Source organism: Genypterus blacodes, unplaced genomic scaffold (genome assembly GCF_046128005.1).
Source record: "Genypterus blacodes isolate CSIRO-AG114 ecotype Tasmania unplaced genomic scaffold, CSIRO-AGI_Gbla_v1 ptg000028l_1, whole genome shotgun sequence".
NCBI lineage: Eukaryota > Metazoa > Chordata > Actinopteri > Ophidiiformes > Ophidiidae > Genypterus > Genypterus blacodes.
In genome coordinates, this window is record NW_027466841.1 from 4,551,825 (window position 1) to 4,574,830 (window position 23,006).

General features: G+C 44.7%; 20 non-coding genes and 5 pseudogenes across 20 annotated transcripts; all 25 read right to left on the reverse strand.

Annotated features, from left to right (window-relative positions):
- Window positions 1-232: 232 nt before the first annotated feature.
- LOC142993734 (5S ribosomal RNA) lies at window positions 233-351 on the reverse strand. Its single transcript, XR_012961251.1, has one exon. It is a non-coding gene; the product is annotated as a 5S ribosomal RNA (ribosomal RNA).
- A 245-nt stretch (window positions 352-596) lies between these two features.
- Window positions 597-715, reverse strand: LOC142993744 (5S ribosomal RNA). Its single transcript, XR_012961261.1, has one exon. It is a non-coding gene; the product is annotated as a 5S ribosomal RNA (ribosomal RNA).
- A 1,110-nt stretch (window positions 716-1,825) lies between these two features.
- Window positions 1,826-1,944, reverse strand: LOC142993764 (5S ribosomal RNA). Its single transcript, XR_012961280.1, has one exon. It is a non-coding gene; the product is annotated as a 5S ribosomal RNA (ribosomal RNA).
- An 811-nt stretch (window positions 1,945-2,755) lies between these two features.
- LOC142993814 (5S ribosomal RNA) lies at window positions 2,756-2,875 on the reverse strand (annotated as a pseudogene).
- Window positions 2,876-3,120: 245 nt separating this feature from the next.
- On the reverse strand, window positions 3,121-3,239 carry LOC142993651 (5S ribosomal RNA). The gene has a single exon (XR_012961170.1). It is a non-coding gene; the product is annotated as a 5S ribosomal RNA (ribosomal RNA).
- Window positions 3,240-3,708: 469 nt separating this feature from the next.
- Window positions 3,709-3,827, reverse strand: LOC142993613 (5S ribosomal RNA). The gene has a single exon (XR_012961135.1). It is a non-coding gene; the product is annotated as a 5S ribosomal RNA (ribosomal RNA).
- Window positions 3,828-4,072: 245 nt separating this feature from the next.
- On the reverse strand, window positions 4,073-4,191 carry LOC142993676 (5S ribosomal RNA). The gene has a single exon (XR_012961194.1). It is a non-coding gene; the product is annotated as a 5S ribosomal RNA (ribosomal RNA).
- A 463-nt stretch (window positions 4,192-4,654) lies between these two features.
- LOC142993715 (5S ribosomal RNA) lies at window positions 4,655-4,773 on the reverse strand. Its single transcript, XR_012961232.1, has one exon. It is a non-coding gene; the product is annotated as a 5S ribosomal RNA (ribosomal RNA).
- A 245-nt stretch (window positions 4,774-5,018) lies between these two features.
- On the reverse strand, window positions 5,019-5,137 carry LOC142993677 (5S ribosomal RNA). The gene has a single exon (XR_012961195.1). It is a non-coding gene; the product is annotated as a 5S ribosomal RNA (ribosomal RNA).
- Window positions 5,138-5,600: 463 nt separating this feature from the next.
- On the reverse strand, window positions 5,601-5,719 carry LOC142993614 (5S ribosomal RNA). Its single transcript, XR_012961136.1, has one exon. It is a non-coding gene; the product is annotated as a 5S ribosomal RNA (ribosomal RNA).
- Window positions 5,720-5,964: 245 nt separating this feature from the next.
- LOC142993623 (5S ribosomal RNA) lies at window positions 5,965-6,083 on the reverse strand. The gene has a single exon (XR_012961144.1). It is a non-coding gene; the product is annotated as a 5S ribosomal RNA (ribosomal RNA).
- A 7,196-nt stretch (window positions 6,084-13,279) lies between these two features.
- On the reverse strand, window positions 13,280-13,398 carry LOC142993695 (5S ribosomal RNA). Its single transcript, XR_012961212.1, has one exon. It is a non-coding gene; the product is annotated as a 5S ribosomal RNA (ribosomal RNA).
- Window positions 13,399-13,643: 245 nt separating this feature from the next.
- On the reverse strand, window positions 13,644-13,762 carry LOC142993619 (5S ribosomal RNA). The gene has a single exon (XR_012961140.1). It is a non-coding gene; the product is annotated as a 5S ribosomal RNA (ribosomal RNA).
- Window positions 13,763-14,001: 239 nt separating this feature from the next.
- LOC142993805 (5S ribosomal RNA) lies at window positions 14,002-14,120 on the reverse strand (annotated as a pseudogene).
- Window positions 14,121-14,583: 463 nt separating this feature from the next.
- Window positions 14,584-14,702, reverse strand: LOC142993698 (5S ribosomal RNA). Its single transcript, XR_012961215.1, has one exon. It is a non-coding gene; the product is annotated as a 5S ribosomal RNA (ribosomal RNA).
- Window positions 14,703-14,947: 245 nt separating this feature from the next.
- On the reverse strand, window positions 14,948-15,066 carry LOC142993648 (5S ribosomal RNA). The gene has a single exon (XR_012961167.1). It is a non-coding gene; the product is annotated as a 5S ribosomal RNA (ribosomal RNA).
- Window positions 15,067-15,880: 814 nt separating this feature from the next.
- LOC142993852 (5S ribosomal RNA) lies at window positions 15,881-15,999 on the reverse strand. Its single transcript, XR_012961312.1, has one exon. It is a non-coding gene; the product is annotated as a 5S ribosomal RNA (ribosomal RNA).
- A 463-nt stretch (window positions 16,000-16,462) lies between these two features.
- Window positions 16,463-16,581, reverse strand: LOC142993793 (5S ribosomal RNA). Its single transcript, XR_012961293.1, has one exon. It is a non-coding gene; the product is annotated as a 5S ribosomal RNA (ribosomal RNA).
- Window positions 16,582-16,826: 245 nt separating this feature from the next.
- LOC142993679 (5S ribosomal RNA) lies at window positions 16,827-16,945 on the reverse strand. Its single transcript, XR_012961197.1, has one exon. It is a non-coding gene; the product is annotated as a 5S ribosomal RNA (ribosomal RNA).
- A 460-nt stretch (window positions 16,946-17,405) lies between these two features.
- Window positions 17,406-17,524, reverse strand: LOC142993789 (5S ribosomal RNA; annotated as a pseudogene).
- Window positions 17,525-17,769: 245 nt separating this feature from the next.
- On the reverse strand, window positions 17,770-17,888 carry LOC142993680 (5S ribosomal RNA). Its single transcript, XR_012961198.1, has one exon. It is a non-coding gene; the product is annotated as a 5S ribosomal RNA (ribosomal RNA).
- A 460-nt stretch (window positions 17,889-18,348) lies between these two features.
- Window positions 18,349-18,467, reverse strand: LOC142993633 (5S ribosomal RNA). Its single transcript, XR_012961153.1, has one exon. It is a non-coding gene; the product is annotated as a 5S ribosomal RNA (ribosomal RNA).
- A 463-nt stretch (window positions 18,468-18,930) lies between these two features.
- LOC142993772 (5S ribosomal RNA) lies at window positions 18,931-19,049 on the reverse strand. The gene has a single exon (XR_012961287.1). It is a non-coding gene; the product is annotated as a 5S ribosomal RNA (ribosomal RNA).
- Window positions 19,050-19,294: 245 nt separating this feature from the next.
- Window positions 19,295-19,411, reverse strand: LOC142993817 (5S ribosomal RNA; annotated as a pseudogene).
- A 463-nt stretch (window positions 19,412-19,874) lies between these two features.
- On the reverse strand, window positions 19,875-19,993 carry LOC142993780 (5S ribosomal RNA; annotated as a pseudogene).
- Window positions 19,994-23,006: the final 3,013 nt, after the last annotated feature.

Below are 23,006 nucleotides of genomic sequence, written 5' to 3' on the forward strand. Positions count from 1 at the left end.
ACACAGAGGCTCTTTATAGGTGAGACAGACCCAGTTCAAGTCACCGTGTACGCATGACTACACTCAAGTTCATGTATATCACAATTTACATGATGCCTTCATCAGAAGAACACTAACATTTCAGATAAGATAAGATACAACTTTATTCTCCCGAGGGAAATTGCGTGTTGACAGAGGGAGTGAAACATGAGGGAGGAGGACCAGGTGAGGCCTGCTGCTCAGAGGGCCAAAATGCTTACGGCACCGGGTATTCCGAGGCGGTCTCCCATCCAAGTACTAACCTGGCCCGACGCTGATTAGCTTCCGAGATCAGACGAGACCGGGCGTGTTCAGAGTGGTATGGCCGTAAACGAGGAGAGCAGCCACACAGAGGCTCTTTATAGGTGAGACAGACCCAGTTCAAGTCACCGTGTACACATGACTACACTCAAGTTCATGTAAATCACAATTTACATGATGCCTTCATCAGAAGAACACTAACATTTCTGATAAGATAAGATACAACTTTATTCTCCCGAGGGAAATTGCGTGTTCTCAGAGGGAGTGAAACATGAGGGAGGAGGACCAGGTGAGGCCTGCTGCTCAGAGGGCCAAAATGCTTACTGCACCAGGTATTCCCAGGCGGTCTCCCATCCAAGTGCTAACCTGGCCCGACGCTGCTTAGCTTCCGAGATCAGACGAGATCGGGCGTGTTCAGAGTGGTATGGCCGTAAACGAGGAGAGCAGCCACACAGAGGCTCTTTATAGGTGAGACAGACCCAGTTCAAGTCACCGTGTACACATGACTACACTCAAGTTCATGTATATCACAATTTACATGATGCCTTCATCAGAAACACACATTTCTGGATAATGAAGTCTTACCTAATGAAACTGATAATCATCACATAGAACATAAAGAGGGACCACTAACATCTCTGACGCTCACTTTCATCATCATCATCATCATCATCATCATCATCATCATCTTCGTCACACAGTGGCTCGTGTACTTCACTTCTCATGTGCATTCAACCTTCTCATATTATGACCATGTGCAATACTCATTTTCTGAATGTGTGCTTTCATAAAAGCAAAATGTTATTAAATAGTTTGCCAGAATCTTGGAGCAGCACAAGCCAAGAACAAACAAATAGAACAGATCGACTCCCAGGGTCAGATGCAAGTCAACAAGGCTCTTTCAGACCAGTCCATTATGAAATGAGCAAGTAATCAAATTACAAAATCCAATGTACAGTACAGCATTGCTACTGTCATAACTTATAAACATTAGCAAATCAACAGCAGCTCGTGACATTGCCATTACTATTTGTTTCCTATATTCTGTTATGTTAGGTTATTCAGAACCATCGGATTCATTAGTTGCGTTGTCTATTTATTTAAATATTCCACAATCACACAATCACAATCATTGTATATTACCATGTGTTTACACTGTTACGACCATATTGTCTTTGATTTCTTTCCCTTGTTCCTTTTTTTTTTTTTGAGAGTCAACAACCTTTATTTGTCCATATATCAATATAACATGCACGATCTCGTCTGACATAACATAGAACATAAAGAGGGACCACTAACATCTCTGATGCTCACTTTCATCATCATCATCATCATTGTCAAACAGTGGCTCGTGTACTTCACTTCTCATGTGCATTCAATCTTCTCATATTATGCCCATGTGCAATACTCATTTTCTGAATGTATGCTTTCATATAAAATAAGATAAGATACAACTTTATTCTCCCGAGGGAAATTGCGTGTTGACAGAGGGAGTGCAACATGAGGGAGGAGGACCAGGTGAGGCCTGCTGCTCAGAGGGCCAAAATGCTTACGGCACCGGGTATTCCCAGGCGGTCTCCCATCCAAGTACTAACCTGGCCCGACGCTGCTTAGCTTCCGCGATCAGACGAGATCGGGCATGTTCAGATTGGTATGGCCGTAAACGAGGAGAGCAGCCACACAGAGGCTCTTTATAGGTGAGACGGACCCAGTTCAAGTCACCGTGTACACATGACTACACTCAAGTTCATGTATATCACGATTTACATGATGCCTTCATCAGAAGAACACTAACATTTCAGAAAAGATAAGATACAACTTTATTCTCCCGAGGGAAATTGCGTGTTGACAGAGGGAGTGAAACATGAGGGAGGAGGACCAGGTGAGGCCTGCTGCTCAGAGGGCCAAAATGCTTACGGCACCGGGTATTCCCAGGCGGTCTCCCATCCAAGTACTAACCTGGCCCGACGCTGCTTAGCATCCGAGATTGTGCGTGTTCAGAGTGGTACGGCCTTAAACGAGGAGAGCAGCCACACAGAGGCTCTTTATAGGTGAGACAGACCCAGTTCAAGTCACCGTGTACACATGACTACACTCAAGTTCATGTATATCACAATTTACATGATGCCTTCATCAGAAACACACATTTCTGGATAATGAAGTCTTACCTAATGTAACTGATAATCATCACATAGAACATAAAGAGGGACCACTAACATCTCTGACCCTCACTTTCATCATCATCATCATCATCATCATCATCATCATCACACAGTGGCTCGTGTACTTCACTTCTCATGTGCATTCAATCTTCTCATATTATGCCCATGTGCAATACTCATTTTCTGAATGTATGCTTTCATATAAGATAAGATAAGATACAACTTCATTCTCCCGAGGGAACTTGCGTGTTCACAGAGTGAGTGAAACATGAGGGAGGAGGACCAGGTGAGGCCTGCTGCTCAGAGGGCCAAAATGCTTACAGCACCGGGTATTCCTGGGCAGTCTCCCATCCAAGTACTAACCTGGCCCGACGCTGCTTAGCTTCACAAGATCAGACGAGATCAGGCGTGTTCAGAGTGGTATGGCCGTAAACGAGGAGAGCAGCCACACAGAGGCTCTTTATAGGTGAGACAGACCCAGTTCAAGTCACCGTGTACGCATGACTACACTCAAGTTCATGTATATCCCAATTTACATGATGCCTTCAACAGAAAAACACTAACATTTCAGATAAGATAAGATACAACTTTATTCTCCCGAGGGAAATTGCGTGTTCACAGAGGGAGTGAAACATGAGGGAGGAGGACCAGGTGAGGCCTGCTGGTCAGAGGGCCAAAATGCTTACGGCACCGGGTATTCCCAGGCGGTCTCCCATACAAGTACTAACCTGGCCCGACGCTGATTAGCTTCCGAGATCAGACGAGATCGGGCGTGTTCAGAGTGGTATGGCCGTAAACGAGGAGAGCAGCCACACAGAGGCTCTTTATAGGTGAGACAGACCCAGTTCAAGTCACCGTGTACACATGACTACACTCAAGTTCATGTATATCACAATTTACATGATGCCTTCATCAGAAACACACATTTCTGGATAATAAAGTCTTACCTAATGAAACTGATAATCATCACATAGAACATACAGAGGGACCACTTACATCTCTGACGCTCACTTTTATCCTCATCATCATCATCATCATCATCATCATCATCATCATCGTCACACAGTGGCTCCTGTACTTCACTCCCCATGTGCATTCAATCATCTCATATTATGCCCATGTGCAATACTCATTTTCTGAATGTATGCTTTCATATAAGATAAGATAAGATACCACTTTATTCTCCCGAGGGACATTGGTTGTTCACAGAGGGAGTGAAACATGAGGGAGGAGGACCAGGTGAGGCCTGCTGCTCAGAGGGCCAAAATGCTTACGGCACCGGGTATTCCCAGGCGGTCTCCCATCCAAGTACTAACCTGGCCCGACGCTGCTTAGCTTCCGAGATCAGAAGAGATCAGGCGTGTTCAGAGTGGTATGGCCGTAAACGATGAGAGCAGCCACACAGAGGCTCTTTATAGGTGAGACAGACCCAGTTCAAGTCACCGTGTACACATGACTACACTCAAGTTCATGTATATCACAATTTACATGATGCCTTCATCAGAAGAACACTAACATTTCAGATAAGATAAGATACAACTTTATTCTCCCGAGGGAAATTGCTTGTTGACAGAGGGAGTGAAACATGAGGGAGGAAGACTAGGTGAGGCCTGCTGCTCAGAGGGCCAAAATGCTTACGGCACCGGGTATTCCCAGGCGGTCTCCCATCCAAGTACTAACCTGGCCCGACACTGCTTAGCTTCCCAGATCAGACGAGATCGGGCGTGTTCAGAGTGGTATGGCCGTAAACGAGGAGAGCAGCCACACAGAGGCTCTTTATAGGTGAGACAGACCCAGTTCAAGTCACCGTGTACACATGACTACACTCAAGTTCATGTATATCACAATTTACATGATGCCTTCATCAGAAACACACATTTCTGGATAATGAAGTCTTACCTAATGAAACTGATAATCATCACATAGAACATAAAGAGGGACCACTTACATCTCTGACGCTCACTTTCATCCTCATCATCATCATCATCATCATCATCATCATCGTCACACAGTGGCTCCTGTACTTCACTCCCCATGTGCATTCAATCATCTCATATTATGCCCATGTGCAATAGTCATTTTCTGAATGTATGCTTTCATATAAGATAAGATAAGATACCACTTTATTCTCCCGAGGGACATTGGTTGTTCACAGAGGGAGTGAAACATGAGGGAGGAGGACCAGGTGAGGCCTGCTGCTCAGAGGGCCAAAATGCTTACGGCACCGGGTATTCCCAGGCGGTCTCCCATCCAAGTACTAACCTGGCCCGACGCTGCTTAGCTTCCGAGATCAGAAGAGATCAGGCTTGTTCAGAGTGGTATGGCCGTAAACGAGGAGAGCAGCCACACAGAGGCTCTTTATAGGTGAGACAGACCCAGTTCAAGTCACCGTGTACACATGACTACACTCAAGTTCATGTATATCACAATTTACATGATGCCTTCATCAGAAGAACACTAACATTTCAGATAAGATAAGATACAACTTTATTCTCCCGAGGGAAATTGCGTGTTGACAGAGGGAGTGAAACATGAGGGAGGAAGACCAGGTGAGGCCTGCTGCTCAGAGGGCCAAAATGCTTACGGCACCGGGTATTCCCAGGCGGTCTCCCATCCAAGTACTAACCTGGCCCGACACTGCTTAGCTTCCCAGATCAGACGAGATCGGGCGTGTTCAGAGTGGTATGGCCGTAAACGAGGAGAGCAGCCACACAGAGGCTCTTTATAGGTGAGACAGACCCAGTTCAAGTCACCGTGTACACATGACTACACTCAAGTTCATGTATATCACAATTTACATGATGCCTTCATCAGAAACACACATTTCTGGATAATGAAGTCTTACCTAATGAAACTGATAATCATCACATAGAACATAAAGAGGGACCACTTACATCTCTGACGCTCACTTTTATCCTCATCATCATCATCATCATCATCATCATCATCGTCACACAGTGGCTCCTGTACTTCACTCCCCATGTGCATTCAATCATCTCATATTATGCCCATGTGCAATAGTCATTTTCTGAATGTATGCTTTCATATAAGATAAGATAAGATACCACTTTATTCTCCCGAGGGACATTGGTTGTTCACAGAGGGAGTGAAACATGAGGGAGGAGGACCAGGTGAGGCCTGCTGCTCAGAGGGCCAAAATGCTTACGGCACCGGGTATTCCCAGGCGGTCTCCCATCCAAGTACTAACCTGGCCCGACGCTGCTTAGCTTCCGAGATCAGAAGAGATCAGGCGTGTTCAGAGTGGTATGGCCGTAAACGAGGAGAGCAGCCACACAGAGGCTCTTTATAGGTGAGACAGACCCAGTTCAAGTCACCGTGTACACATGACTACACTCAAGTTCATGTATATCACAATTTACATGATGCCTTCATCAGAAGAACACTAACATTTCAGATAAGATAAGATACAACTTTATTCTCCCGAGGGAAATTGCGTGTTGACAGAGGGAGTGAAACATGAGGGAGGAAGACCAGGTGAGGCCTGCTGCTCAGAGGGCCAAAATGCTTACGGCACCGGGTATTCCCAGGCGGTCTCCCATCCAAGTACTAACCTGGCCCGACACTGCTTAGCTTCCCAGATCAGACGAGATCGGGTGTGTTCAGAGTGGTATGGCCGTAAACGAGGAGAGCAGCCACACAGAGGCTCTTTATAGGTGAGACAGACCCAGTTCAAGTCACCGTGTACACATGACTACACTCAAGTTCATGTATATCACAATTTACATGATGCCTTCATCAGAAACACACATTTCTGGATAATGAAGTCTTACCTAATGAAACTGATAATCATCACATAGAACATAAAGAGGGACCACTAACATCTCTGACGCTCACTTTCATCATCATCATCATCATCATCATCATCATCATCGTCACACAGTGGCTCGTGTACTTCACTTCTCATGTGCATTCAATCATCTCATATTATGCCCATGTGCCATACTCATTTTCTGAATGTATGCTTTCATATAAGATAAGATAAGATACAACTTTATTCTCCCGAGGGACATTGGGTGTTGACAGAGGGAGTGAAACATGAGGGAGGAGGACCAGGTGAGGCCTGCTGCTCAGAGGGCCAAAATGCTTACGGCACCGGGTATTCCTAGGCGGTCTCTCATCCAAGTACGAACCTGGCCCGACGCTGCTTAGCTTCCGAGATCAGACGAGATCAGGCGTGTTTTTTTTTTTTTCTTTTATTATCAAAAAAATAAATATTTTTACAAATACATTTTACACAAGTAAATACAAGTCATTTCAAATCAAATCAAATTATTTCCAACAATCCATAACACCATTCATCACATCTTTTTTTTTTTTCTTTTTTTTTCCTTCACCCATCACCCCTCACCCTTGACCTATTGACATTTGCACCCCACCCTGATTTCCACACACAAATAGACAGTTATCTTCCAGCACCTTTTGTTTGAAAGTCTTGTCCCCACCATCCCACAGCAGACTCACATTCCTTTTCATAAAGTTACAGAAAAATCTCCAGATGTTCACTTTTTTGTCCTCGAAATGTGAATAGTTTCTCCGAAGTCTGATGACATGTTTGGCATAACTCAGAATGTAATTGATAAGCCATTTGTTCACCCCTGCTTTCCTTTCCTTATACCCAAATAGAAAAAACCTCTCCCATTTTTCCTTTTCCGTGATTGTGACTCTACATTTTTGAAAGCATTGGTCCAGTTTCTCAAAAAACACTTTTAACTCCTTACATTCAAAAATAAAGTGCCTAAATGTCTCCACTTCCACCTCACATATATCACAAACCTTGCTGTTGAGTCTATTTATCTGGTTTAGCACCAAATTGACAAATATTCTATTGTGTCTGAGCCTGAAATTTGTATCAAAGCACTCTGATGAAATGAACTTCACATTTAGATCTGACCAAATGTGCTCCCTCTGAAGCCCATGGAACTGCCTTAGCCATACTTCCTCAGCTGCCGCTTTCTTCTTTTCCTTTCCCAAAAACACTCTATATAGTATCTTGGAGTTAACTGATCGTATGTCATGCTCTTTCCCTCCTTGGATGAGGGAGAAACTGACCAACTCCAGAGCCTTCTCTGCCCTCCTCCCCTTCACCAGCGCCACCCAGCTACGAGGTAACCCCTCTAAAATTCTCTGGCATAGTCTTTTGATCTCTATTGGTCTCACTTTCCCTAATCTTCCCCTGACCTCCTGGATTACTTCCTCCTGCAGAAATCCACCACCTCTTTGGATAAAGTGCTTCACCTGATTTAAACCTAGTTCCTCCAAGTACCTCCCTGAAAATACCTTCCCCTGACACCTTATTGCCGGATTTCTGAAAACTGGTTGGTGTAACACCTGCTCCGCAGTCTCACATCTAAACTTTAAATCCCCCAGTAAAATATTCCACGCTTCAAGTATTTCCCCTGTAAATGCATCAACCTGTGCTCTTTCCCTTTGCTCCGTTTCCCTACATAGATTAAACACTCCTCTATTATCCCACCCCTGTAGGCAAGAGTCGAGGCACTTCTGCCACGCGTAAATCTTTGCGTTTCCCATAAATTTCCCTAACAGTCGAATCCGTGCACTAAGCTTTTTACTTTTCAGGTCCACCAATTTCAAACCGCCCTCCTTCTGCCCATTGATGAGCACCTTCCTGGCTATCAAATGCTGTTTTTTATTCCAGATGAAAGCACTCATCATGTCATTCAGCTTTCCTATTACCCTGTCCGGCATTTCACAGACTCTTAGCGCATACTGACACTTGGACAGGAGGAGGGCGTTAGTTACTATCACTTTACCCCTTAGATTCAATTTCCTCCCGGACCAGAAATCCAATCGCATTTTGATTTTTCCCTCTATTTCACCCCACGTTTGTTTTGTTGCTGCATCTCGATTCTTACCTACGTATACACCCAAAACCTTCACCATTTCATTTCTCTTTACAAAATTCCATTTATTTACACAATCGAAACCATCACCAAAGCCCATTAGCTCGGTTTTTTCCCCATTGATTTTGGCCCCAGATGCCCTCTCATAGCACTCTACATGCTGCAGCACCCTGTCTACACTCCTCTCATCCCTAACCGTAATACTTATGTCATCTGCGTACTGGTAGATTTTCGTGTCCGTTTTATCTTCCATTTCAATCCCCAAAATCCCTGGGTCCCTCCTAATGAGGGCAGACAAGGGTTCTGCCGCTATGGAGTATAACATAGCTGAAAGCGGGCATCCTTGCCTGATTGACCTCTCCAGAGCGAAGCTCTCAGTTAACCTCCCGTTTATTTTCACCCTACTGATGGCATTCCTATATATTAACCTAATCCATTTAGTGAAACCTTCCCCGAAACCCATCTTTCCCAGTGTTTTAAACAAAAAATCATGATCCACCCTATCAAACGCCTTCTCTAAATCAACCCCTATGTACAGCCCTCCCTTCTGATTCATTTTGTCAAAGATGTCCTGGATCGATAAGATGATGTCACTAATGTCTCTCCCTACCACACCATAACACTGACAGGGATTCACCACTGTGCCTATCACCTCCTTCAATCTGTTTGCCAGGATTTTAGCCAGTATTTTATAATCTGTATTTAGCAGACTAATTGGCCTATAATTCCCCAAATCCCCTTTGTCACCCTTATTCTTATACACCACTCGGATTAGCCCCGTGAAGAAGTCCCCAGATGCTTTCCCCTCCCGCTCCATGCATTGAAAGATTCTCAGGAGAATTGGCTTTATCACCTGTTTAAAGGTGATGTAAAATTCCCCCGATAACCCATCCAGCCCTGGACTTTTGTTCTTATTCAAACCATTTATTGCTCTTTCCAATTCTTCCTCTGTTATGTTTTTATCACAGTCTGCTCTGTCCTCTTCCCCTAATTTTTTTTCTATCCCTTCAAAAACACTGTGGTCTGTAGAGTTTACCTCCATCTTTGAAAAAAGTTTTTTAAAATGTTTATGAGCCACCTCCAGCATTTCCCCTGTCTTCTCCATTGTCTTACCCTCTTCATTTTTCAGGTTTTGCAGATGAGCTTTCTTTTGCTGTCTTTTTTCAAGCCCTAAAAAGAAACTTGTATTCTTTTCCCCTTCTAAAATATCCTTCATCCTTGATCTGATAGCTGCCCCTCTGCTCCGTTTCTTCTCAAGCTCATCTAATTGTTTTCTCAGCATGAGATATTTTAGATTGTTGAAGTTTTCCTCTGCAATCGACCTTTCCAGCTCTTTATTAATCTGGTCTCTTAAACTATACTCAGTCCTTCTTTCCTTCTCCATTTTATTTTTACAATAGTTTATTGTCACTTTTTTGATGTGCAATTTCACCTCCTCCCACCACTCCCCCATATTTATGCAACCCCCCCCGAGTTCTCTTTTTCTTTCTTTCAGTAGATTTTCAACTTTCTCCCTATATTTTCCATCCAGCAAAACACTGTTATTTAAACACCATAACCCTCCACCTTTGTGCTCTTTCTCCCCCAGCTCCACCCATAACCTTGCATGATCGCTAAACCCTGTGAACTCATACCAGCATTTTGAAATCTTTTTTTCCAGCCCAGATGCTAATAGACATAAGTCAATCCTGGACTGTTTAAGTTTCCCCAGAACCGTCTGTCGTCTGGAAAAGCCCCTTTCTCCCATATTGCGCACCCTCCACAGATCTACCAGGTTGAAATAGTCAAAAAGCTCATTTAGCGATTTCCTACTTATATCACTTTTGTATGTATTGTTGCTTGATATATCCAACCTCGTAAGTGCACAGTTAAAATCCCCCACTACACAAATGTTCCCTCCCAAATGCGGTTTTAGTTGATCAAAGAAAATTCCACGCTTGTTGTCCTCATTCGGTGCATAAATATTCAAAAGTTTGTAAAGCACATTCCTGTAAATAAATTCAATACCGATCACCCTTCCCTCATCATCCTTCACTATTTCCTTAACATTTTGGATCTTATCTCCTTTCGCAAAAATAGCGACTCCGGCTCGTCCATTTACACCGTTGTTTGCCCACACTTTTCCAGCCCATGTATCCCTCAGATAGCTTCTCCACTCCCTTGTCCACCTAGTCTGTTGTACACAGAGGATGTCAAAAGTATCCACCCTTAAAACATCTCTCATCTTGTTAATACATCTTAAGCCGTTTGTGTTTTGCGATAGTATTTTTAACATTGTAAATACATAGAGATAAATCAGGCCCATCATCTTTATGCTACAGTTCACGTCTTACTTTTTCCTCTTTTTGATCCCCTTGTCTTCAGCATCCATTGCAGTCTTCTCTTCCCCAGCTCCTGGCTGTTTCCGAGGTCCATATCAGACTCCGAGTTCCCCGACTCTTGAGACCCCGTCAAGCATATCTCTGAGTCTGATTCTGGGGGCCGCTGAAGTTGAACAATTTTCACCTTCCTCTCCTTTCTCTCCGATGTATCCACACTCTGCCCCTCTGCTGCGTCTCCATGTCCCGGCACCTCAGCTGTCGATCCTCTCACCTCCATTCCTTGCTCTCCGTCCGACTCCAGTATGTCTCTTCCTTTCTCCGCTTCCCCCTCCGCACGATCCTTCTCGGTCTCCTCCCTCTCAGAGATATTCTCTCTCGATTCTTCCTGCTCCTCACGTTGCTTTCCTCCCGTCCCTGGAGCATGATCAACGTCCTCACAAACACATCTGCTGCTCTCCTTTTTGCAGCTCTGGCATTTGTTCCCTCTGCCCATGCACTCCCTTGCATAGTGCCCCTGCTCTCCACATTTTCTACAAAGGAAATCTGGACAGTCCCTCAGGATATGACCAGTCTGTATGCACTGTCTGCACACTTTCACCTGTTTGTCGTGCAAAACTCTGAAGAACTCTGCTCCAAAAGCCGTCTCAAACTTGGTCGAATATGGAAGTGATTGGACCGTCTCCGTGAATTTAACTTTCACGTATCTTGTTCCGTCAGCAATTCTAGTTCCCGGCCACATTCTCCTGATGATCGGGGATACTGCACTCACTCCCCAGCTGTTCAGCTTGCCCAGAATGACGCTGTCCGTGATATACGCCGGCAGCCCCAGAAACGAGACCACCAGCTCATCATTACATAACTCCTTGGACATGATCGCGGTCTGTCCAATTTTTATGCCGTCCAATAGTCTTTCTTTCCCCTTCGGGTGATTCATTGTGATCTCATATTTATTTCTGCCCGTGTACCGGCAGGCGATGATTTTCCCACAAGTGTCTTGTATTGCCTGGATCAGCTCCATTGCGGTCACTTTATCTTCTCCAATCAGCTCCAGCGCGAGCGTTAAATTTTGCTGAAACTCTTCAGCTTTATCCTTAATAATCCGTATCTCTTCCTCTCTGATGATTTCTCTCTCCTGCCCTCTTCCTCCTTCCGCATTTTCGGCTACGTCAGGAGCTGTCACCGCACGTGTGTCCTCCATTTCTCCCGTCATATTCTGACCGTCCACGGTCCTGTACGCCCGATCGTCTTTCACCATCGGCTCGTTTGCCTCGGCCGTCCGGTCCGGGCCCGGTGCAGCGACTCTGGCTCCCTTTCCTCTGGTTCTCACCATACTTGGAGCACAGTATAAACTATTTTCCATCAGGAAAACACAAACCAAACAAACAAATAACTTAAAGTGTCCCCCAGACAGTCAAAACTGCTGGGGGTGGCTCCAAAAACCGAGCTATCAAAGAAACGAAAAATCTGGGCTTAAAGAAACGCCACAGTTTAAACTCAAAATCAAAATTGCCGCACAGGATCAGTCAAAATACACGCACGCCTGGAGCTCACACACACCTCCTCTTACTTCCGTGTTCAGAGTGGTATGGCCGTAAACGAGGAGCGCAGCCACACAGAGGCTCTTTATAGGTGAGACAGACCCAGTTCAAGTCACCGTGTACACATGACTACACTCAAGTTCATGTATATCACAATTTACATGATGCCTTCATCAGAAGAACACAGAAGCCTCTATCTCCTTCCTTTTCACAGATATGGGCTTTTCAAGTTTTCTCTAGTTTCAAGAATCGATGACCCGCGGGTCAACATTTTTAGAAAATTTTCAATATTCCCCAATTTGCCCCAAATTTACACAAATTGATGGCATTTCTGTCTGGATGCTGCGTCTGAAATTTTAGCTCTCTATCTCCTTCCTTGTCACAGATATGGGCTTTTAAAGTTTTCTCCAGTTTCAAAAATCGATGACCCGGGTGTCAACTTTTTTCCAAAATTTTCAATATTCCCCAATTTGCCCCAATTTACACACATTGATGGCATTTCTGCCTGGATGCTGCGTCTGAAATTTTAGCTCTCTATCTCCTTCCTTGTCACAGATATGGGCTTTTCAAGTATCTCCAGTTTCAAAAATCGATGACCACATTTTTAGAAAATTTTCAATATTCCCCAATTTGCCCCAAATTTACACACATTGATGGCATTTCTGCCTGGATGCTGCGTCTGCAATTTTAGCTCTCTATCTCCTTCCTTGTCACAGATATTGGCTTTTAAAGTTTTCTTCAGTTTCAAAAATTGATGACCCGGGTCAACATTTTTAGAAAATTTTCAATATTCCCCAATTTGCCACAAATTTACACACATTGATGGCATTTCTGCCTGGATGCTGCGCACTTTCATCATCATCATCATCATCATCATCATCATCATCGTCACACAGTGGCTCGTGTACTTCACTTCTCATGTGCATTCAATCTTCTCATATTATGCCCATGTGCAATACTCATTTTCTGAATGTATGCTTTCATATAAGATAAGATAAGATACAACTTTATTCTCCCGAGGGAAATTGCGTGTTGACAGAGGGAGTGTAACATGAGGGAGGAGGACCAGGTGAGGCCTGCTGCTCAGAGGGCCAAAATGCTTACGGCACCGGGTATTCCCAAGCGGTCTCCCATCTAAGTACTAACCTGGCCCGACGCTGATTAGCTTCCGAGATCAGAAGAGATCGGGCGTGTTCAGAGTGGTATGGCCGTAAACGAGGAGAGCAGCCACACAGAGGCTCTTTATAGGTGAGACAGACCCAGTTCAAGTCACCGTGTACGCATGACTACACTCAAGTTCATGTATATCCCAATTTACATGATGCCTTCATCAGAAAAACACTAACATTTCAGATAAGATAAGATACAACTTTATTCTCCCGAGGGAAATTGCGTGTTCACAGAGGGAGTGAAACATGAGGGAGGAGGACCAGGTGAGGCCTGCTGCTCAGAGGGCCAAAATGCTTACGGCACCGGGTATTCCCAGGCGGTCTCCCATCCAAGTACTAACCTGGCCCGACGCCGATTAGCTTCCGAGATCAGACGAGATCGGGCGTGTTCAGAGTGGTATGGCCGTAAACGAGGAGAGCAGCCACACAGAGGCTCTTTATAGGTGAGACAGACCCAGTTCAAGTCACCGTGTACACATGACTACACTCAAGTTAATGTATATCACAATTTACATGATGCCTTCATCAGAAGAACACTAACATTTCTGATAAGATAAGATACAACTTTATTCTCCCGAGGGAAATTGCGTGTTCACAGAGGGAGTGAAACGAGGAGGACCAGGTGAGGCCTGCGGCTCAGAGGGCCAAAATGCTTACTGCACCGGGTATTCCCAGGCTGTCTCCCATCCAAGTACTAACCTGGCCCGACGCTGATTAGCTTCCGAGATCAGACGAGATCGGGCGTGTTCAGAGTGGTATGTCCGTAAACGGGGAGAGCAGCCACACAGAGGCTCTTTATAGGTGAGACAGACCCAGTTCAAGTCACCGTGTACACATGACTACACTCAAGTTCATGTATATCACAATTTACATGATGCATTCATCAGAAACACACATTTCTGGATAATAAAGTCTTACCTAATGAAACTGATAATCATCACATAGAACATACAGAGGGACCACTTACATCTCTGACGCTCACTTTTATCCTCATCATCATCATCATCATCATCATCATCATCGTCACACAGTGGCTCCTGTACTTTACTCCCCATGTGCATTCAATCATCTCATATTATGCCCATGTGCAATACTCATTTTCTGAATGTATGCTTTCATATAAGATAAGATAAGATACAACTTTATTCTCCCGAGGGACATTGGTTGTTGACAAAGGGAGTGAAACATGAGGGAGGAGGACCAGGTGAGGCCTGCTGCTCAGAGGGCCAAAATGCTTACGGCACCGGGTATTCCCAGGCGGTCTCCCATCAAAGTACTAACCTGGCCCGACGCTGATTAGCTTCCGAGATCAGACGAGACCGGGCGTGTTCAGAGTGGTATGGCCGTAAACGAGGAGAGCAGCCACACAGAGGCTCTTTATAGGTGAGACAGACCCAGTTCAAGTCACCGTGTACACATGACTACACTCAAGTTCATGTATATCACAATTTACATGATGCCTTCATCAGAAGAACACTAACATTTCAGATAAGATAAGATACAACTTTATTCTCCCGAGGGAAATTGCGTGTTGACAGAGGGAGTGAAACATGAGGGAGGAGGACCAGGTGAGGCCTGCTGCTCAGAGGGCCAAAATGCTTACGGCACCGGGTATTCCCAGGTGGTCTCCCATCCAAGTACTAACCTGGCCCGACGCTGATTAGCTTCCGAGATCAGACGAGACCGGGCGTGTTCAGAGTGGTATGGCCGTAAACGAGGAAAGCAGCCACACAGAGGCTCTTTATAGGTGAGACAGACCCAGTTCAAGTCACCGTGTACACATGACTACACTCAAGTTCATGTATATCACAATTTACATGATGCCTTCATCAGAAGAACACTAACATTTCTGATAAGATAAGATACAACTTTATTCTCCCGAGGGAAATTGCGTGTTCTCAGAGGGAGTGAAACATGAGGGAGGAGGACCAGGTGAGGCCTGCTGCTCAGAGGGCCAAAATGCTTACGGCACCGGGTATTCCCAGGCGGTCTCCCATCCAAGTACTAACCTGGCCCGACGCTGCTTAGCATCCGAGATTGTGCGTGTTCAGAGTGGTACGGCCTTAAACGAGGAGAGCAGCCACACAGAGGCTCTTTATAGGTGAGACAGACCCAGTTCAAGTCACCGTGTACACATGACTACACTCAAGTTCATGTATATCACAATTTACATGATGCCTTCATCAGAAACACACATTTCTGGATAATGAAGTCTTACCTAATGAAACTGATAATCATCACATAGAACATAAAGAGGGACCACTAACATCTCTGACGCTCACTTTCATCATCATCATCATCATCATCATCATCATCATCGTCACACAGTGGCTCGTGTACTTCACTTCTCATGTGCATTCAATCATCTCATATTATGCCCATGTGCCATACTCATTTTCTGAATGTATGCTTTCATATAAGATAAGATAAGATACAACTTTATTCTCCCGAGGGAAATTGCGTGTTCACAGAGGGAGTGAAACATGAGGGAGGAGGACCAGGTGAGGCCTGCTGGTCAGAGGGCCAAAATGCTTACGGCACCGGGTATTCCCAGGCGGTCTCCCATCCAAGTACTAACCTGGCCCGACGCTGATTAGCTTCCGAGATCAGACGAGATCGGGCGTGTTCAGAGTGGTATGGCCGTAAACGAGGAGAGCAGCCACACAGAGGCTCTTTATAGGTGAGACAGACCCAGTTCAAGTCACCGTGTACACATGACTACACTCAAGTTCATGTATATCACAATTTACATGATGCCTTCATCAGAAACACACATTTCTGGATAATAAAGTCTTACCTAATGAAACTGATAATCATCACATAGAACATACAGAGGGACCACTTACATCTCTGACGCTCACTTTTATCCTCATCACCATCATCATCATCATCATCATCATCGTCACACAGTGGCTCCTGTACTTCACTCCCCATGTGCATTCAATCATCTCATATTATGCCCATGTGCAATACTCATTTTCTGAATGTATGCTTTCATATAAGATAAGATAAGATACCACTTTATTCTCCCGAGGGACATTGGTTGTTCACAGAGGGAGTGAAACATGAGGGAGGAGGACCAGGTGAGGCCTGCTGCTCAGAGGGCCAAAATGCTTACGGCACCGGGTATTCCCAGGCGGTCTCCCATCCAAGTACTAACCTGGCCCGACGCTGCTTAGCTTCCGAGATCAGACGAGATCAGGCGTGTTCAGAGTGGTATGGCCGTAAACGATGAGAGCAGCCACACAGAGGCTCTTTATAGGTGAGACAGACCCAGTTCAAGTCACCGTGTACACATGACTACACTCAAGTTCATGTATATCACAATTTACATGATGCCTTCATCAGAAGAACACTAACATTTCAGATAAGATAAGATACAACTTTATTCTCCCGAGGGAAATTGCGTGTTGACAGAGGGAGTGAAACATGAGGGAGGAAGACCAGGTGAGGCCTGCTGCTCAGAGGGCCAAAATGCTTACGGCACCGGGTATTCCCAGGCGGTCTCCCATCCAAGTACTAACCTGGCCCGACACTGCTTAGCTTCCCAGATCAGACGAGATCGGGCGTGTTCAGAGTGGTATGGCCGTAAACGAGGAGAGCAGCCACACAGAGGCTCTTTATAGGTGAGACAGACCCAGTTCAAGTCACCGTGTACACATGACTACACTCAAGTTCATGTATATCACAATTTACATGATGCCTTCATCAGAAACACACATTTCTGGATAATGAAGTCTTACCTAATGAAACTGATAATCATCACATAGAACATAAAGAGGGACCACTAACATCTCTGACGCTCACTTTCATCATCATCATCATCATCATCATCATCATCATCGTCACACAGTGGCTCGTGTACTACACTTCTCATGTGCATTCAATCATCTCATATTATGCCCATGTGCCATACTCATTTTCTGAATGTATGCTTTCATATAAGATAAGATAAGATACAACTTTATTCTCCCGAGGGACATTGGGTGTTGACAGAGGGAGTGAAACATGAGGGAGGAGGACCAGGTGAGGCCTGCTGCTCAGAGGGCCAAAATGCTTACGGCACCTGGTATTCCTAGGCGGTCTCTCATCCAAGTACGAACCTGGCCCGACACTGCTTAGCTTCCGAGATCAGACGAGATCAGGCATGTTCAGAGTGGTTTGGCCGTAAACGATGAGAGCAGCCACACAGAGGCTCTTTATAGGTGAGACAGACCCAGTTCAAGTCACCGTGTACACATGACTACACTCAAGTTCATGTATATCACAATTTACATGATGCCTTCATCAGAAGAACACTAACATTTCAGATAAGATAAGATACAACTTTATTCTCCCGAGGGAAATTGCGTGTTGACAGAGGGAGTGAAACATGAGGGAGGAAGACCAGGTGAGGCCTGCTGCTCAGAGGGCCAAAATGCTTACGGCACCGGGTATTCCCAGGCGGTCTCCCATCCAAGTACTAACCTGGCCCGACACTGCTTAGCTTCCCAGATCAGACGAGATCGGGCGTGTTCAGAGTGGTATGGCCGTAAACGAGGAGAGCAGCCACACAGAGGCTCTTTATAGGTGAGACAGACCCAGTTCAAGTCACCGTGTACACATGACTACACTCAAGTTCATGTATATCACAATTTACATGATGCCTTCATCAGAAACACACATTTCTGGATAATGAAGTCTTACCTAATGAAACTGATAATCATCACATAGAACATAAAGAGGGACCACTAACATCTCTGACGCTCACTTTCATCATCATCATCATCATCATCATCATCATCATCGTCACACAGTGGCTCGTGTACTTCACTTCTCATGTGCATTCAATCATCTCATATTATGCCCATGTGCCATACTCATTTTCTGAATGTATGCTTTCATATAAGATAAGATAAGATACAACTTTATTCTCCCGAGGGAAATTGCGTGTTCACAGAGGGAGTGAAACATGAGGGAGGAGGACCAGGTGAGGCCTGCTGGTCAGAGGGCCAAAATGCTTACGGCACCGGGTATTCCCAGGCGGTCTCCCATTCAAGTACTAACCTGGCCCGACGCTGATTAGCTTCCGAGATCAGACGAGATCGGGCGTGTTCAGAGTGGTATGGCCGTAAACGAGGAGAGCAGCCACACAGAGGCTCTTTATAGGTGAGACAGACCCAGTTCAAGTCACCGTGTACACATGACTACACTCAAGTTCATGTATATCACAATTTACATGATGCCTTCATCAGAAACACACATTTCTGGATAATAAAGTCTTACCTAATGAAACTGATAATCATCACATAGAACATACAGAGGGACCACTTACATCTCTGACGCTCACTTTTATCCTCATCATCATCATCATCATCATCATCATCATCGTCACACAGTGGCTCCTGTACTTCACTCCCCATGTGCATTCAATCATCTCATATTATGCCCATGTGCAATACTCATTTTCTGAATGTATGCTTTCATATAAGATAAGATAAGATACCACTTTATTCTCCCGAGGGACATTGGTTGTTCACAGAGGGAGTGAAACATGAGGGAGGAGGACCAGGTGAGGCCTGCTGCTCAGAGGGCCAAAATGCTTACGGCACCTGGTATTCCTAGGCGGTCTCTCATCCAAGTACGAACCTGGCCCGACACTGCTTAGCTTCCGAGATCAGACGAGATCAGGCATGTTCAGAGTGGTATGGCCGTAAACGAGGAGAGCAGCCACACAGAGGCTCTTTATAGGTGAGACAGACCCAGTTCAAGTCACCGTGTACGCATGACTACACTCAAGTTCATGTATATCCCAATTTACATGATGCCTTCATCAGAAAAACACTAACATTTCAGATAAGATAAGATACAACTTTATTCTCCCGAGGGAAATTGCGTGTTCACAGAGGGAGTGAAACATGAGGGAGGAGGACCAGGTGAGGCCTGCTGGTCAGAGGGCCAAAATGCTTACGGACCGGGTATTCCCAGGCGGTCTCCCATCCAAGTACTAACCTGGCCCGACGCTGATTAGCTTCCGAATCAGACGAGATCGGGCGTGTTCAGAGTGGTATGGCCGTAAACGAGGAGAGCAGCCACACAGAGGCTCTTTATAGGTGAGACAGACCCAGTTCAAGTCACCGTGTACACATGACTACACTCAAGTTCATGTATATCACAATTTACATGATGCCTTCATCAGAAACACACATTTCTGGATAATAAAGTCTTACCTAATGAAACTGATAATCATCACATAGAACATACAGAGGGACCACTTACATCTCTGACGCTCACTTTTATCCTCATCATCATCATCATCATCATCATCATCATCGTCACACAGTGGCTCCTGTACTTCACTCCCCATGTGCATTCAATCATCTCATATTATGCCCATGTGCAATACTCATTTTCTGAATGTATGCTTTCATATAAGATAAGATAAGATACCACTTTATTCTCCCGAGGGACATTGGTTGTTCACAGAGGGAGTGAAACATGAGGGAGGAGGACCAGGTGAGGCCTGCTGCTCAGAGGGCCGAAATGCTTACGGCACCCGGTATTCCCAGGCGGTCTCCCATCCAAGTACTAACCTGGCCCGATGCTGCTTAGCTTCCCAGATCAGACGAGATCGGGCGTGTTCAGAGTGGTACGGCCGTAAACGAGGAGAGCAGCCACACAGAGGCTCTTTATAGGTGAGACAGACCCAGTTCAAGTCACCGTGTACACATGACTACACTCAAGTTCATGTATATCAAAATTTACATGATGCCTTCATCAGAAACACACATTTCTGGATAATGAAGTCTTACCTAATGAAACTGATAATCATCACATAGAACATAAAGAGGGACCACTAACATCTCTGACGCTCACTTTCATCATCATCATCATCATCATCATCATCATCATCGTCACACAGTGGCTCGTGTACTTCACTTCTCATGTGCATTCAATCATCTCATATTATGCCCATGTGCCATACTCATTTTCTGAATGTATGCTTTCATATAAGATAAGATAAGATACAACTTTATTCTCCCGAGGGACATTGGGTGTTGACAGAGGGAGTGAAACATGAGGGAGGAGGACCAGGTGAGGCCTGCTGCTCAGAGGGCCAAAATGCTTCCTGCACCGGGTATTCCTAGGCGGTCTCTCATCCAAGTACGAACCTGGCCCGACGCTGCTTAGCTTCCGAGATCAGACGAGATCAGGCGTGTTTTTTTTTTTTTCTTTTATTATCAAAAAAATAAATATTTTTACAAATACATTTTACACAAGTAAATACAAGTCATTTCAAATCAAATCAAATTATTTCCAACAATCCATAACACCATTCATCACATCTTTTTTTTTTTTCTTTTTTTTTCCTTCACCCATCACCCCTCACCCTTGACCTATTGACATTTGCACCCCACCCTGATTTCCACACACAAATAGACAGTTATCTTCCAGCACCTTTTGTTTGAAAGTCTTGTCCCCACCATCCCACAGCAGACTCACATTCCTTTTCATAAAGTTACAGAAAAATCTCCAGATGTTCACTTTTTTGTCCTCGAAATGTGAATAGTTTCTCCGAAGTCTGATGACATGTTTGGCATAACTCAGAATGTAATTGATAAGCCATTTGTTCACCCCTGCTTTCCTTTCCTTATACCCAAATAGAAAAACCTCTCCCATTTTTCCTTTTCCGTGATTGTGACTCTACATTTTTGAAAGCATTGGTCCAGTTTCTCAAAAAACACTTTTAACTCCTTACATTCAAAAATAAAGTGCCTAAATGTCTCCACTTCCACCTCACATATATCACAAACCTTGCTGTTGAGTCTATTTATCTGGTTTAGCACCAAATTGACAAATATTCTATTGTGTCTGAGCCTGAAATTTGTATCAAAGCACTCTGATGAAATGAACTTCACATTTAGATCTGACCAAATGTGCTCCCTCTGAAGCCCATGGAACTGCCTTAGCCATACTTCCTCAGCTGCCGCTTTCTTCTTTTCCTTTCCCAAAAACACTCTATATAGTATCTTGGAGTTAACTGATCGTATGTCATGCTCTTTCCCTCCTTGGATGAGGGAGAAACTGACCAACTCCAGAGCCTTCTCTGCCCTCCTCCCCTTCACCAGCGCCACCCAGCTACGAGGTAACCCCTCTAAAATTCTCTGGCATAGTCTTTTGATCTCTATTGGTCTCACTTTCCCTAATCTTCCCCTGACCTCCTGGATTACTTCCTCCTGCAGAAATCCACCACCTCTTTGGATAAAGTGCTTCACCTGATTTAAACCTAGTTCCTCCAAGTACCTCCCTGAAAATACCTTCCCCTGACACCTTATTGCCGGATTTCTGAAAACTGGTTGGTGTAACACCTGCTCCGCAGTCTCACATCTAAACTTTAAATCCCCCAGTAAAATATTCCACGCTTCAAGTATTTCCCCTGTAAATGCATTAACCTGTGCTCTTTCCCTTTGCTCCGTTTCCCTACATAGATTAAACACTCCTCTATTATCCCACCCCTGTAGGCAAGAGTCGAGGCACTTCTGCCACGTGTAAATCTTTGCGTTTCCCATAAATTTCCCTAACAGTCGAATCCGTGCACTAAGCTTTTTACTTTTCAGGTCCACCAATTTCAAACCGCCCTCCTTCTGCCCATTGATGAGCACCTTCCTGGCTATCAAATGCTGTTTTTTATTCCAGATGAAAGCACTCATCATGTCATTCAGCTTTCCTATTACCCTGTCCGGCATTTCACAGACTCTTAGCGCATACTGACACTTGGACAGGAGGAGGGCGTTAGTTACTATCACTTTACCCCTTAGATTCAATTTCCTCCCGGACCAGAAATCCAATCGCATTTTGATTTTTCCCTCTATTTCACCCCACGTTTGTTTTGTTGCTGCATCTCGATTCTTACCTACGTATACACCCAAAACCTTCACCATTTCATTTCTCTTTACAAAATTCCATTTATTTACACAATCGAAACCATCACCAAAGCCCATTAGCTCGGTTTTTTCCGCATTGATTTTGGCCCCAGATGCCCTCTCATAGCACTCTACATGCTGCAGCACCCTGTCTACACTCCTCTCATCCCTAACCGTAATACTTATGTCATCTGCGTACTGGTAGATTTTCGTGTCCGTTTTATCTTCCATTTCAATCCCCAAAATCCCTGGGTCCCTCCTAATGAGGGCAGACAAGGGTTCTGCCGCTATGGAGTATAACATAGCTGAAAGCGGGCATCCTTGCCTGATTGACCTCTCCAGAGCGAAGCTCTCAGTTAACCTCCCGTTTATTTTCACCCTACTGATGGCATTCCTATATATTAACCTAATCCATTTAGTGAAACCTTCCCCGAAACCCATCTTTCCCAGTGTTTTAAACAAAAAATCATGATCCACCCTATCAAACGCCTTCTCTAAATCAACCCCTATGTACAGCCCTCCCTTCTGATTCATTTTGTCAAAGATGTCCTGGATCGATAAGATGATGTCACTAATGTCTCTCCCTACCACACCATAACACTGACAGGGATTCACCACTGTGCCTATCACCTCCTTCAATCTGTTTGCCAGGATTTTAGCCAGTATTTTATAATCTGTATTTAGCAGACTAATTGGCCTATAATTCCCCAAATCCCCTTTGTCACCCTTATTCTTATACACCACTCGGATTA